Genomic DNA, 12,542 nt, shown 5'->3' with positions numbered 1-12,542 from the left:
CAAAAAAAGATTAACAAAATGTTAATCTGCTAACTGAGTACCTGTGGTTATTTGATGGTATATCATGCAGGTACTTTGTACTTAAAGACAATTTAAGCTACTTAAGTTAGAACTAAAACTTCTATACAGATAATTACATTGTAATTTTGATATACAAAGTTGTTCCACCATCAGTATGTTAGAAATACTAAAGATTTGGCGATCTTTATAGAAGAAATATTGTATAGATATTTACACACGTTTTACTTTCCAATTTGTTATCCAGAGCTTTTTTTTTTGTTAAGCCGTACTGTAAAACGGTATGGTTTTTTTTCGTTGTTGAAGTGACCTATAGTTATTTACATCCTTGTCCTTTGACCTTTGGTGCAGTTTTTCTCATTGAAAAACACTTAATTATATTCATATTGAAATACACGTATCATTCGTGTTATTAACACCCTTTATTTTAAGTCGAATTCTCAGATAGAAACGTTCATAAACACATTCAATTTATTTAATGACACACATATGTTTATAACTTCTATAGAGGAAATAATTTTATCAAAAACGTATTAATATCAAATTCACTTATTTATATCGAACTTTATACACGTAGTTGGTCATTATTATATTTTATTATTTGTTTTAGATAAAATTAGTGCAATGAAAGTTGCCATGATATCCGTCTTTATCTGCATGATAACGGGTGGTAAGTACATTTTATCTTAATTTGCTATTGCGAATCAATGTCATAAAGTGAAATTTTAATAATTTCTTCGCTATAACAAAAGTATAAAGGTATCTGAATTAGATTGATATAAGTATGAAGATGTTTATTTCATCATAAGTGCGAATAGCCAATTACCAAGAATGTGATACGGATGTCAAGTTGATTCAATTTAACATTCAACATTCAAAAACATGCCAAGAAATTGCCTCCGTTTAAATTCTGCAAACACCCCTTAGAGCAAATTACATGGATGATTAATATTGACCATTTGGTATATATCCGTGTTCTAAGCGAAACGTACATGAAGGTCATAAATTAATTTGTTGAATGAAAATCAAATCTTTAGCTACTAATGAGTGCCGTAGGAGGTAGACCGGAATTTTTAGCGAGGATTTCTTACACATTTTTCTTTTTTCAATTTTTTTTTTCAACATTCGTTTTCAACATTCAACATTCCATTTCAACATTCAACATTCAACATATTTTTTTTTCGTATCTTATTTTTATTTTACTTTTTTTGAACATTCGAGTCAACATTCAACGTTCGTTTTCAAAATCACCGCCTCGGTGGTCACGTGGTAGCGTGTTCGCCTCGAGTGCAAGAGGTCGTTTGTTCGAATTCGTAATAATGGCTCTTCTATTCAAGTGACAGTCTCTGAATCCTTCATGTTTTATTTCCTAGATGACGTCTAAGTACGAATGTTGAATGTTTTTTAAAACGAATTTTATATGTTGAAATCAAATGGTAATAAATTGCTTCGCCGGGCGCAGCTGGATACGACCGCAGAGGTCAAACCCTGAACAGATGGGGCAAAAATGGACACAATATTCGCGCTTGATACAGGTCTGAATTTGGATTGTAATTAAATATTTGACACATAATAGGTTTCTGACACAGAATAACTGTAGTCAAAGAACTTAGAATTGGTTATATGATTTGAATTTCTATTCAATTTTTTGCTTTTGTGCAATACACTGTGCCTGTGCGAATTGACATCCCTCCCCCCCCCCCCCCCACCCCCCAAAAAAAAATTAACCCATTTTTGGGGGCTTTTATGCAATACACTATGCTGTTGCGTATTGACCCCCTCCCCCCCTTTTTTTTTTTGCAAAAAAAAAATGTGTAGAGTTTTTTATTACCTCCCTTACACTGCTTTTAAATTGTCCATTAACCAGGAAACCTTGTTTTTCCCCCTTTCTGCCCCTAATTCCTAAACGGTTTGAGCCATAACCCCCAAAGCCAATCCTAACCATCCCTTTGTGATATGGAAATTTGTGGTATAATTTTAGAGAGATCCATACACTTAAACTGAAATTATTGTCTGGAAGTTACAAAAATGCTTATTGTTGGCCCCTTTTTTTGCCCCTAATTCCTTAACTGTTGGTACCATAACCCCCAAAATCAATCCCAACCTTCCTTTTGTGGTATTGAACCTTATGGTAAAATTTCATAGAGATCCATTCACTTAAACTAAAGTTATTGTGCGAAAACTAATGTGTCTTCGGACGACCACGACGACGACGCCAACATCATACCAATATACGACCGCAAAATTTTTTTGCGGTCGTATAAAAATGAAAAAAAAAACACCAAAAAAATGAAAAAATTGAATCTTGAATGTTAAAAAACGTTTGTTGAATGTTAAAATCGAATGTTGAAAAAAAAGTGGTGATCTAAGGTGCGGAAGGGTAAGCAGATCCTGCTCAACTTGTGGCACCCGTCGTTGTCTTACAAAAGCCTCATTTGGTCTGTTTTAACCTATTTTTCAAATACACATCATATTAGTTTTTGGAAATTCCTAAAACTATACTGGTTGCCATAGTTTTACCTTCGGTTCACATCAATTGTTATCCTCAAATGATACGCAACACAACCGATGACGTGGTCTATATTTACAGCTATAGCAAGTGGATTCTGTAGCTTCCCGTGTAACCTCCGAGGTAGAAGCTACAAGTCCAAACTATTTCCAGACATACTTTCTGAGTTCCTTGCCGACGATCCAACTGGTTATAACTTGACCTTCACCAGTACCGGAACTGTATATACAGGATACTGTTATGCTCGCGCAGGAGAATTCTATGCTTTGAGGTAAGATTAAATTTTTGGAAGTTAACTAATACTGATGTTATATGTGTAAAAGTATAATTTTCTGATTCATCATTCAAATACAATTAAGTCATCTGAGTTCAAGGGTTCTTTAGTCATCAATTGTACATCACATTGAATTTCATTCATCTTACAATTATATACAGAAACCCTGGAATAACAAATTAACATTGGTTAAAGTGTTAAAATAAACACGATACAATTCAGTATGATAAAGTATTAAACACAGTGGCGGATCCAGGAGGGGCTGGGGGTGTTCAGGGTTTTTTTTTGGCCGATCAATGCATTTGAATGGGAACATATGGTTGGAACCCCCCCCCCCCCCCCCCCCCTTTTTCCTGGGTTGGAATCCCCCCTTTTAAAAATGGCTGGATCCGCCCCTGAAACATTACACTTTTAATATCTTTAGAGTTTACATGTTCTTATATATTTAATACATCCGACATGTTGTCCTTTATGGTAAGTATTAGACACAGAACAAAGGTAACAAATAACAGGCTGGTGACAACTGTTGCCGTATAGTTTTTCTGCACGAGTACTCATGTCAAGTCCGAGGCGATAAGTACAACTTAAAGAGTGTCCTTGTACCATCCGTTATTGTACTGTTATTCTATGACTCTACTGGGGTTAAAGACGTTCATTTACAGCAGAAGAACAATCTATTAAACGACCAGACTGAATACATGCTATCATCTTTAATTCTATACACGGTATGCGGTTGGAAAATATCAGAACGTAGATTTACAAACAATAAACATCAACTTCAAACAAATTGATGCCTTTGAACATAGTATAAATGAGTTATCATTTATCATCAATATACCTTTTTAACTTCATGAATGTTCATAATCAGGGGAGTTAATCCCAAGATTCTTTTAAACACTGGCAAATGAGTCTTTACAGAAAGGTACTATCATTTATAAAAAAAACATAATATCATCTGACTTGTTTACATTAATTTAATGTGTTTACGTCATTTTTGATAATACCGTACCATAACATAGGTCAAGGTCACTGTTAAAATCAATCAAACTCAACCGTACAGCAAATACACAAACCAATCAAATCATATAATCATCTCTCAAACTAAAATTTCACACTCACTTGGACAATGAGGAAACTTACTTTTACCTTGCATGTACATTGTTATTGAAATATCATAATCCGGATTCATACTTCATCCATCTGTCAGAACAAACTGTTTCAACTATTGATAGCGGTAGACATGGTAGAGCTGGAAAGTTTTACGGACGACAACACAAATGACAACTGATATATTTAAAATTTCGTAACCACAATCCAGTACCCCTTTCTTCTATTGTGACACCACCAATTGAGACTTATTAACGATTTTACACTTGAAATATGATAAACTTGATAGGTGCCTCATGTACTGTTGTTTGTCTTTTTGTTGTTTTACGTTTATTTTCTTTTAAAGGTATTGTCGGTTATTCGTCGACTTATATTTTTTTCAGTGTTCGAGTTTACTCTTTGAAGCAACTATCATTGATGATTTATATGCAGATATGATCTGTAAATTACACGTTGTCTTTGTTCCATATGTTGCTGTATTTTCTAGCAAATGCAAAAGCTGAGCGCAATGTAAATATTTCAGTGTTAACATTTTTGTTAAAAGCAGATATCACGAGACCGATTTATTAAATGTATTAATGAGAACAGGCTTCAACTGTTATATTCGTCGTTGTACATGTGTATAACATATGCTCACTTATTTTAAAAGATGGCTCATTTTTATCTTGAAATGTCTTTAGACAGTTGTGTGTATTTAGAAATGAATTAAAGGCGTACATTAATATGTCTTTACGCCATGTCTTAAGACACAAAATCTTCTTAAGACATTTAAATACACCAGAATTATACTAAGATGGAGAGACAATAAAGTTAGAAACGGGCGTGACGAAACGAAAAACACCAATATGAACAAAACAGAACAAGATTAGATGTTAATTAAGTTATCTTACAATATATACACATATTTTCCATTTTCTTTTATTGTTTTTCTTGTTTACTTACAGGCGACGTATGGATAATAAATGGCAATACAGTTGTGCAAAGGATATGCTCCTTGATACAAACTATGACGCCTTTCTATATTACATTACACCCTGGGGTAAGTAAGTCATGTGTATTGGACAAAATACCCAAAAACACACGCATTGCATACAGCCGTGATGTACATTATGTTCTAAACATTTTCACTATCATTTTGCATCATTTAAAGTAGTCATCAGACATAATTGCAAAATTACAATCTCCCCATGAGTTTGTGGATATAGAAAAATCAATTATTATCGATTTATAACAAAATTTAAGTATATGAAATATGTAGGTTACTTTGGTTGCATCTAAATTATCGGTTTTGGCTGTACTTGTTGCAATGCTCCCACTAGTTTTCATGTATTTGCATTTCCAGACTTTTGGACTCAAGATCATACATGATAAAGGTTATTCCAGGGATATCATTTTGCACTTAAGTTAGAAATATACGTTTATAACTATATGTATATCGTTTGGTTGTTACCGCTGCTGATGGACTGCCTGTCCCTAGGAGTACCGTCCATCCATCTAGAGGACAATAATTTAGAATCGGCATTATTTAATTGAGTTGTTTTGATAAAGATAAATTCTTAAAAGCGCTACGAATGCACCAAATGTATAGAGCGTTATATTCATTAAATAAAACATTTTGACCTAATTTTCAGATTACAAATCTTTAAACTAAAACTTAAGTTCTGACTCCATCATGGTTTGCAGTCTGTACTATATATGTGGAATTGCTGTATATTTTCGCATACAAGTTATGTGTTATTGCCATTCGAAACTTTTAGTCTCGGAATACTTGGAGTTCGGTATTTTTCGTTATTTTACTTTTTTCTCGAGCTGAACAAATGAAGTGAATTCCCGATGCACGTATCATTCGAACTAAAATTGCAATCGCATATTTCTATTACCACTACTTGGTATTTACAGCTGCTGCTGGACGGCCAAGTAAGCAGTACATGTTAATTCAAATTATGCAATATAAGTATTACCAAATCTTTGTCATTTGAGCGTGATTATCTAAGGCAAATGCTTCGTTTTGTATATCTTAGTAGGTACTTCATCAATTGACTATTCCACGTTTTATTAATAGTTTTTATATCGATTATGTTGTATTATTAACAAAATATTTCAGAAAATTTTCCTCCATCGCCAACTATCTGTGATGTATGTAAAGGTTCAGGCTTTTTCCCTGAGGATTTGAAAGGTATGAAACCACTATATCTTATTGCCAATATTAATATTATAAGAAAGAAAAAAAATCAAAAGAAGCAAACACAAATTAGAATTAGAAAAGCTTAGACAACACCATAACCAGAAAAAGAAGACGCATGGACAAACAACAGTCTACAAATACAAACGAAAACCTTTTGAATGGGGAACACGAACCCTACCATGTCTACCTGAAACAATGGTTCGAATTAAAGTTTTCCGTAGGGGGGTGCAATCCTGAATAAAAGGCAACACCCGTCTTGTTTGGATATTTGCTGTTGTGGTTTGATAAGGGTTCAAATGATTTTGGGCACATTCATTAGATTTACGAAAAATTTAAGTTCTTTCAGTAAAGTTAACTTAAATGGTATTGAATGTTGTGTTAAGTTCCTTGTGGTTTTACGCTCTCAAACGTTTTGCGATTTCTGCTTTTCGAATTTTGATATTAAGTGTAACTGGCGAAAGTTAACAACTAGCTGCCAGTAACTGCTAGTACTCTCAGATCTGTAATTTGTGTCTTTTTTGTTGTAAGGGATGCATGTATAAATACCCTGCCACGTCCGGTCTGTGTTTTTGTTAGATGTTTTTCTGCTTTGTATCGATCTGTTGAGTTAAGCCTATTTCAACTGATTTTTATAGTTTGTTCTTGTGTTGTGCTGTGACAGCACTGTCCTAGGTTAAGCGCTCACAAACATGTTTAACCAAGCCACATTCTTTATGTGCCTGTCCCAAGCCAGGAGCCTGTAGTTCAGTGGTTATCGTTGGTTTGTCTGTCGTATTTGTTTTTCGTAAATCGTTTTGTAAGAGATTAGGCCGTTAGTTTTCTCAATTGAATTGTTTCATATTTTTCATGTCGTGAGTCTTTAATAGCCGACTATACGGTATGGGTTTTCTTATTGCCGAAGGCCGTACGGTTGCCTACTATTGCTTCCATCCACTTCATTAGAAGTTTGGTGGATAGTTGTCTCAGTGGCAATCATACCACATCTCCTTATTTTTATTAAGGGGCCTCGGTGGCCGAGTGGTCTAAGTAGTCAAACTATTGTATCATTAGCCAGTCAACATTGAGGTTGTGAGTTCAAATCCCGCACGTGCCAGGTGCGCTCGACTCCAATCTTAATTGACTAGGATTGGAAGTTTTTCTACCGAAGGTCGGCGATTCTCTCCGGAGTAGTATGAAAAGGCCGATTCTGCCGCAATCACATTTTCAAGGGGAAATCCTGCATAGGACCCCCAGCCCCGACGGCCAAATGCAAACGGACGGCATCCCTATTGAGCATAGGGTAAATACAAGAATGGCATATGTATTCGATGGTAGAAAAGTCGCTCCAGAGGATAGTGGGGATAAGGATACCTTAAAGGGAAGGATGTCACAGATTAAAATAAATAAAGATATGACATCCGAAAGAAATATGATGGATTTCTTTCTGGAGAATGAAGAAGATTTGGAGGATAGCACCCCAACCCCCCAAAGGCAGCAGCAGTGCTGCAATGCTCCAAACATAGTGCAGATGGATGAGCATACCGAGCAGTGTCAAAAATGCGGTTCACAATCCACCAAGTTGCGATTTGAGCATCATCAACCAGGGGAGCAAAAGACCACTTGCAATGTTCCGCTCAAGAGGAAGAAGGGTCAGTTCTGCAAGAGCAAGCCTGGGAAGGATGGTCTCTGCTGGAGACATAGCAAGCAACCACGCCAGCAGGAGGAGGAGGAGACCATCCCAGTCGAGGGTAAGATGGTGGTAAAAGAGACCATGAAGACCCTCCGTCAAATAGCTAAAGATGAGGGTCTGAGGGGGGTCAGTAGGAAGAACAAGGAGGCCTTGGTGAAGCTCATCGAGGAGAAAACCACCCATAAATTTGTCCGCCAGGAAGTCTTCAGCAAGAAGCAGCTCAAAGCACTAGCAAAGAATCGTGGCCTCACCAAGTACTCTCAACTCAAGAGAGACGATCTGATCCAGCTGGTGGAAGAGGACATCAAAAACGCTCCAGTCGAGGATGAGATCAAGGTCATCGATAGGCGGGAAGCTCTGAATGGCGTATTTGGCACGGTCGTCATCGAACCCGCGAAGCCGCACGATATGACCACTTTTCTGAAGGTAAGTCGGAGCACCATCACCAGCGCCATCTCGAATGTACTCGTTCAAAAGAAGGGATTGAAGGTGCACTTAGTGCTTCTAGCAGAGCTGGTGAAGACCAACCTCACGACCGGAGAAAATACCTACATCACCCCTACCTTCAGATCACGCACGACAATGATCACGGAATCTGACGACCTCGAATTGGAGATTGCCTTCATGATGGAGAAGGTCAAGGAAAATATGGCAAAGTACATGCGGGAAGGGAGCGGGTGGACATTCAGCAGCGTCGAGAAGCTAGAAATCCACCTCAACCAATTCAAGCCACTCAAGGGGGGCTCCTTCATATCAACCCCATCGGCTCTCGTGAAAAAGAAGGCGATCGTCAATGTGAAAAATGAGGATGATCGCTGCCTCCAGTGGGCAGTGCTGGCAGCCCTTCACCATGAGGAAGTCGACCAGAAATCCACCAACCGCGTATCGCAGTACAAGAAATGGGAAGAAGAGCTAAAATTCGAAGGCATCGACTTCCCAGTCTCGCTCAGGGCGATCGATAAATTTGAGAGGCAGAATCCCGCAATCAACGTCAACGTCTATGGCTTCAACGGCGTAAAGAAGGGTGAGGATGAGGAAGAGGATCTTCAGATTTACCCCCTCAGGATATCTAAGAATACGGGCCCCACCCACGTAGATCTCCTCTTCTTGACTCGCGAAGGTAAGCAGCATTACTGCTGGATCAAGAGCCTCTCACGACTCTTGAGCTCTCAAATCTCTGAGCACGGTCATGAGCTTTTCTTCTGTCGCAGATGCCTTTCCCACTTCTCCAGGCAGGATATCTTGGACGAGCATATGGAATATTGCAGCAAGAAAGATGCAGTCAGGATCGAGATGCCGGAAGAGGGGACCACCATAGCCTTCCATAGTATCAAAAAGATGATGAGAGTCCCCTTCGCGATCTACGCGGATTTCGAGTGCTTCACAGAGAAGCTCGACACCTGCCAGCCGGATCCATCCCACTCCTACACGAATGCCTACCAGCTTCAGCGACCCTCAGGCTTCTGCTATCACGTGAAATATGCTCACGGAGACTACAAGGATCCGGTCGTCTACTGCGGGGAGGATGCGGCAAAGAAATTCGTGCAGTGCGTGGAGGAAGAAGTGCAGGCCATCGCCAAGCTATACAAGGAGAATAAGCCCATGGAGCTGACTGACGACGATAAGGTGAGCTTCGCAGAAAGCACGCACTGCTACATTTGCGGAGACGAATTGGGAGAGGATAAGGTCCGGGACCACGACCATCTCACCGGGAAATATCGCGGCGCAGCGCACAACCAGTGCAATCTGGATTTCCAGCTTCCGAAGCACGTCCCCATCCTCTTCCATAATTTGAGCGGGTACGACGCCCACATCTTCGTCAAGGAGCTTGGCCACACCGAGGGTAAGATCAACTGCATCCCCAATACCGAAGAGAAGTACATCAGCTTCTCCAAGCAGGTGGGTGATCTGGAGATGAGGTTCATCGACTCGTGCAGGTTTATGCTCAACAGCCTGGATACCCTAGCTAAGAATCTCACCCCCGACCAATTCGCGACCGTGAAGACGAGATTCAGCGATCGCCACGAGCTGATGATTCGGAAGGGGGTATTTCCCTACGATTATATGGATGGACCAGCCAAGCTGGAAGAGACTCAGCTCCCACATAAAGAAGCCTTCTTCAGCACGCTCTCCGGAGAGCATATCAGTGATAAGGATTACGCACACGCTCAGAGAGTCTGGGAGACCTTCGAGTGCAAGACCCTACGCGATTATCACGACCTCTATCTCGAGACTGACGTGCTACTGCTAGCCGACATCTTCGAGAATTTTAGGGATATCTGCATGGCCAACTATGGACTCGATCCTGTCCACTACTTCTCCTCCCCCGGGCTATCCTTCGATGCCATGCTAAAAACCACCGGGGTTAGATTGGAGCTTCTTTCCGATCCAGATATGCTGATGATGTTCGAGAGCGGGACAAGGGGAGGGGTGGCCATGATCTCTCATCGTCAAGGTAAGGCCAACAACCCCTACATGGAGACCTACGATCGCTCCCAGCCCACCAAGTATCTCACCTACCCCGATGCCAATAATCTTTACGGGTGGGCGATGGCGCAGCCTCTTCCCACGGGGGACTTTGAGTGGGTGGAGCCGGAGGAGATCGACGAGATCCTGAGCTATCCTGACGACCACGAATATGGCGCCATGGTAGAATGCGATCTCGAATATCCGCAGGATCTTCACGACGCCCACAATGACTACCCTCTCGCGCCCGAGAACGTGGAGATCGGTAAGGTGCGTAAGCTTGTGCCCCATCTAGGCAAGCGCGAAAAGTATACCCTCCACTACAGAAATCTCAAGATGTATCTGGAGATGGGGATGAAGCTTACGAAATGCCGTCGTATCATCAGATTCAGACAATCCCCATGGCTCAAGCACTACGTGGATCTGAATACTGCTCTTCGCGCCAAGGCCAAGACCGACTCCGAAAAAGACTTCTTCAAGCTGATGGTCAACTCCGTCTTTGGCAAGACCATTGAGAATATCCGAAAGCGGGTAGACGTTAGGCTGGTCACCACCGAGAAGCAGGCCCTGAAGCTCGTGGCCAAGCCCAACTTCGATCGCCGCGTCGTCTTCACCGAGAATCTAGCAGCCGTCCACATGAAGAAGACCAAGCTGAAGTTTGATAAGCCGATCTACCTTGGAGCCTGCATCTTAGATATCTCGAAGCTCCTGATGTACGACTTCCACTACGGATTCGTGAGGAAGACCTACGGCAGTAAGGCCCGGCTGCTCTTCACTGACACCGACAGCTTGGCCTATGAGATCCAGACCGACGATTTCTACCAGGATATCACCCCGCACGTTGAGGCTAAATTCGACACTTCCAACTATCCTCCTGAGCATCCCTCTGGCATCCCCACCGGCAAGAATAAGAAGGTCCTCGGGATGTTCAAGGACGAGTGCGGCGGTAAGACCATGACCGATTTCGTGGGGCTCCGGGCGAAGCTATACGCCTTCAGGATGGATGACGGTAAGGCCACCAAGAAGGCGAAGGGAGTCACGAAGAGCGTCATCAAGCGCAGCATCGCCTTCGAGGACTACAAGCGATGCCTGGACACCCAGCAAGAGATCCATCGACCGATGAATATCCTCCGGAGCCATCTCCATCAGATCTACGCGCAGGAGATCAACAAAATCGCTCTCTCCGCCAAAGATGATAAGCGTCACATCCTCCCCGACGGCATCAGCACCCTCTCGCACGGCCACTATCGAATCACTCACGGGTGAGGACACTTAGCAGGCTCTGACGGGTGCGGATGCCCATCCCGCACTTAGCAGACTCTGACGGGTGCGGATGCCCATCCCACACTTGGCCCATACCTAGATAAATGAGCATCATTCGCGTGCACGACATCCTCCTCCCTCACAAGCCTCTCTCGAATCTAGAGCTGGAGGAAGCTACCACAACCCTAAGAATCCCTCGATTCAGAGGCGTATTCATGCGAGATACCCTACCACCCAGCCCGCGCCGCATCGAATGTGGAATCTTGAATCACGATAGCTGGGAAGGTCCTGGAACGCATTGGACCTGCTGGTATAAACGTGGGCCGGTAAAGTATTACTTTGACTCCTATGGATTGCCACCGCCTGACGAGATGGTGAACTACTTACAGCCTGAAATTCGATATAGCACCGATGAATTACAGCAGCGAGGCTCGGTGGTGTGTGGCCACTTTTGTTTGTACGTGTTGAATATGCTGTCGGCGGGGAAGTCGCTAGAGGACGCGGTCTTCTCACTCTATAAATAAATGGATAAGTTTGGATCTCATGCAAGAAAGCGCGCATCCCTTTGGCGAATGCTGCAGGATTTGGATATGAACGACAATCGCATTACTAGCCTAGGACATCCCAAGGACAGCTCGGATGCTGTGACAAAACGGTGGGTAACCCAAGAGTTGAAAGATGGTATAAAAGACATCAATGACCTAGAGGCTGCGCTCGAAGCAATCTCGAAAGAGCTCGAGGCGATGAAAAAACACCTGGACGGTATCGAGAAAAAAGTGGCGAAATGTTTGCCTATGGCCGGCGGTATGATGAGTGGTGTCCTGGATATGCAGGGACACTCGATCGTCAATCTTCCAGAGGGGGTGGCGGCACATGAACCGGTGACCAAAGGATGGTATGCAAAGAACTATGTGGATCTAAGCATGGCGGTTCAAGAGAAAATCAACACCATCGAACAGAAGGTGAAGTCTTATCACACGACGGACAGGAGCCGGCGCGAATTGGATTCCATATCTGAGGAGGACGGGCGCATCGACAGACTCAAGGCGGA

At 41.8% G+C, this 12,542-nt stretch overlaps 1 long non-coding RNA gene across 1 annotated transcript; it reads left to right on the top strand.

The window, feature by feature from the left end:
• Positions 1-600: 600 nt before the first annotated feature.
• LOC127729130 (uncharacterized) lies at positions 601-6,084 on the top strand. Its single transcript, XR_007994527.1, has 4 exons — positions 601-688; positions 2,609-2,798; positions 4,853-4,947; positions 6,013-6,084. It is a non-coding gene; the product is annotated as an uncharacterized LOC127729130 (long non-coding RNA).
• The last annotated feature ends 6,458 nt before the right edge of the window (positions 6,085-12,542 follow it).

This window comes from Mytilus californianus, unplaced genomic scaffold, assembly GCF_021869535.1.
Source record: "Mytilus californianus isolate M0D057914Y unplaced genomic scaffold, xbMytCali1.0.p SCAF_2, whole genome shotgun sequence".
NCBI classification, from domain to species: Eukaryota; Metazoa; Mollusca; class Bivalvia; order Mytilida; family Mytilidae; genus Mytilus; species Mytilus californianus.
The sequence above is the reverse complement of the archived record's forward strand: the minus strand, read 5'-3'. Positions and strand labels throughout refer to the sequence as shown.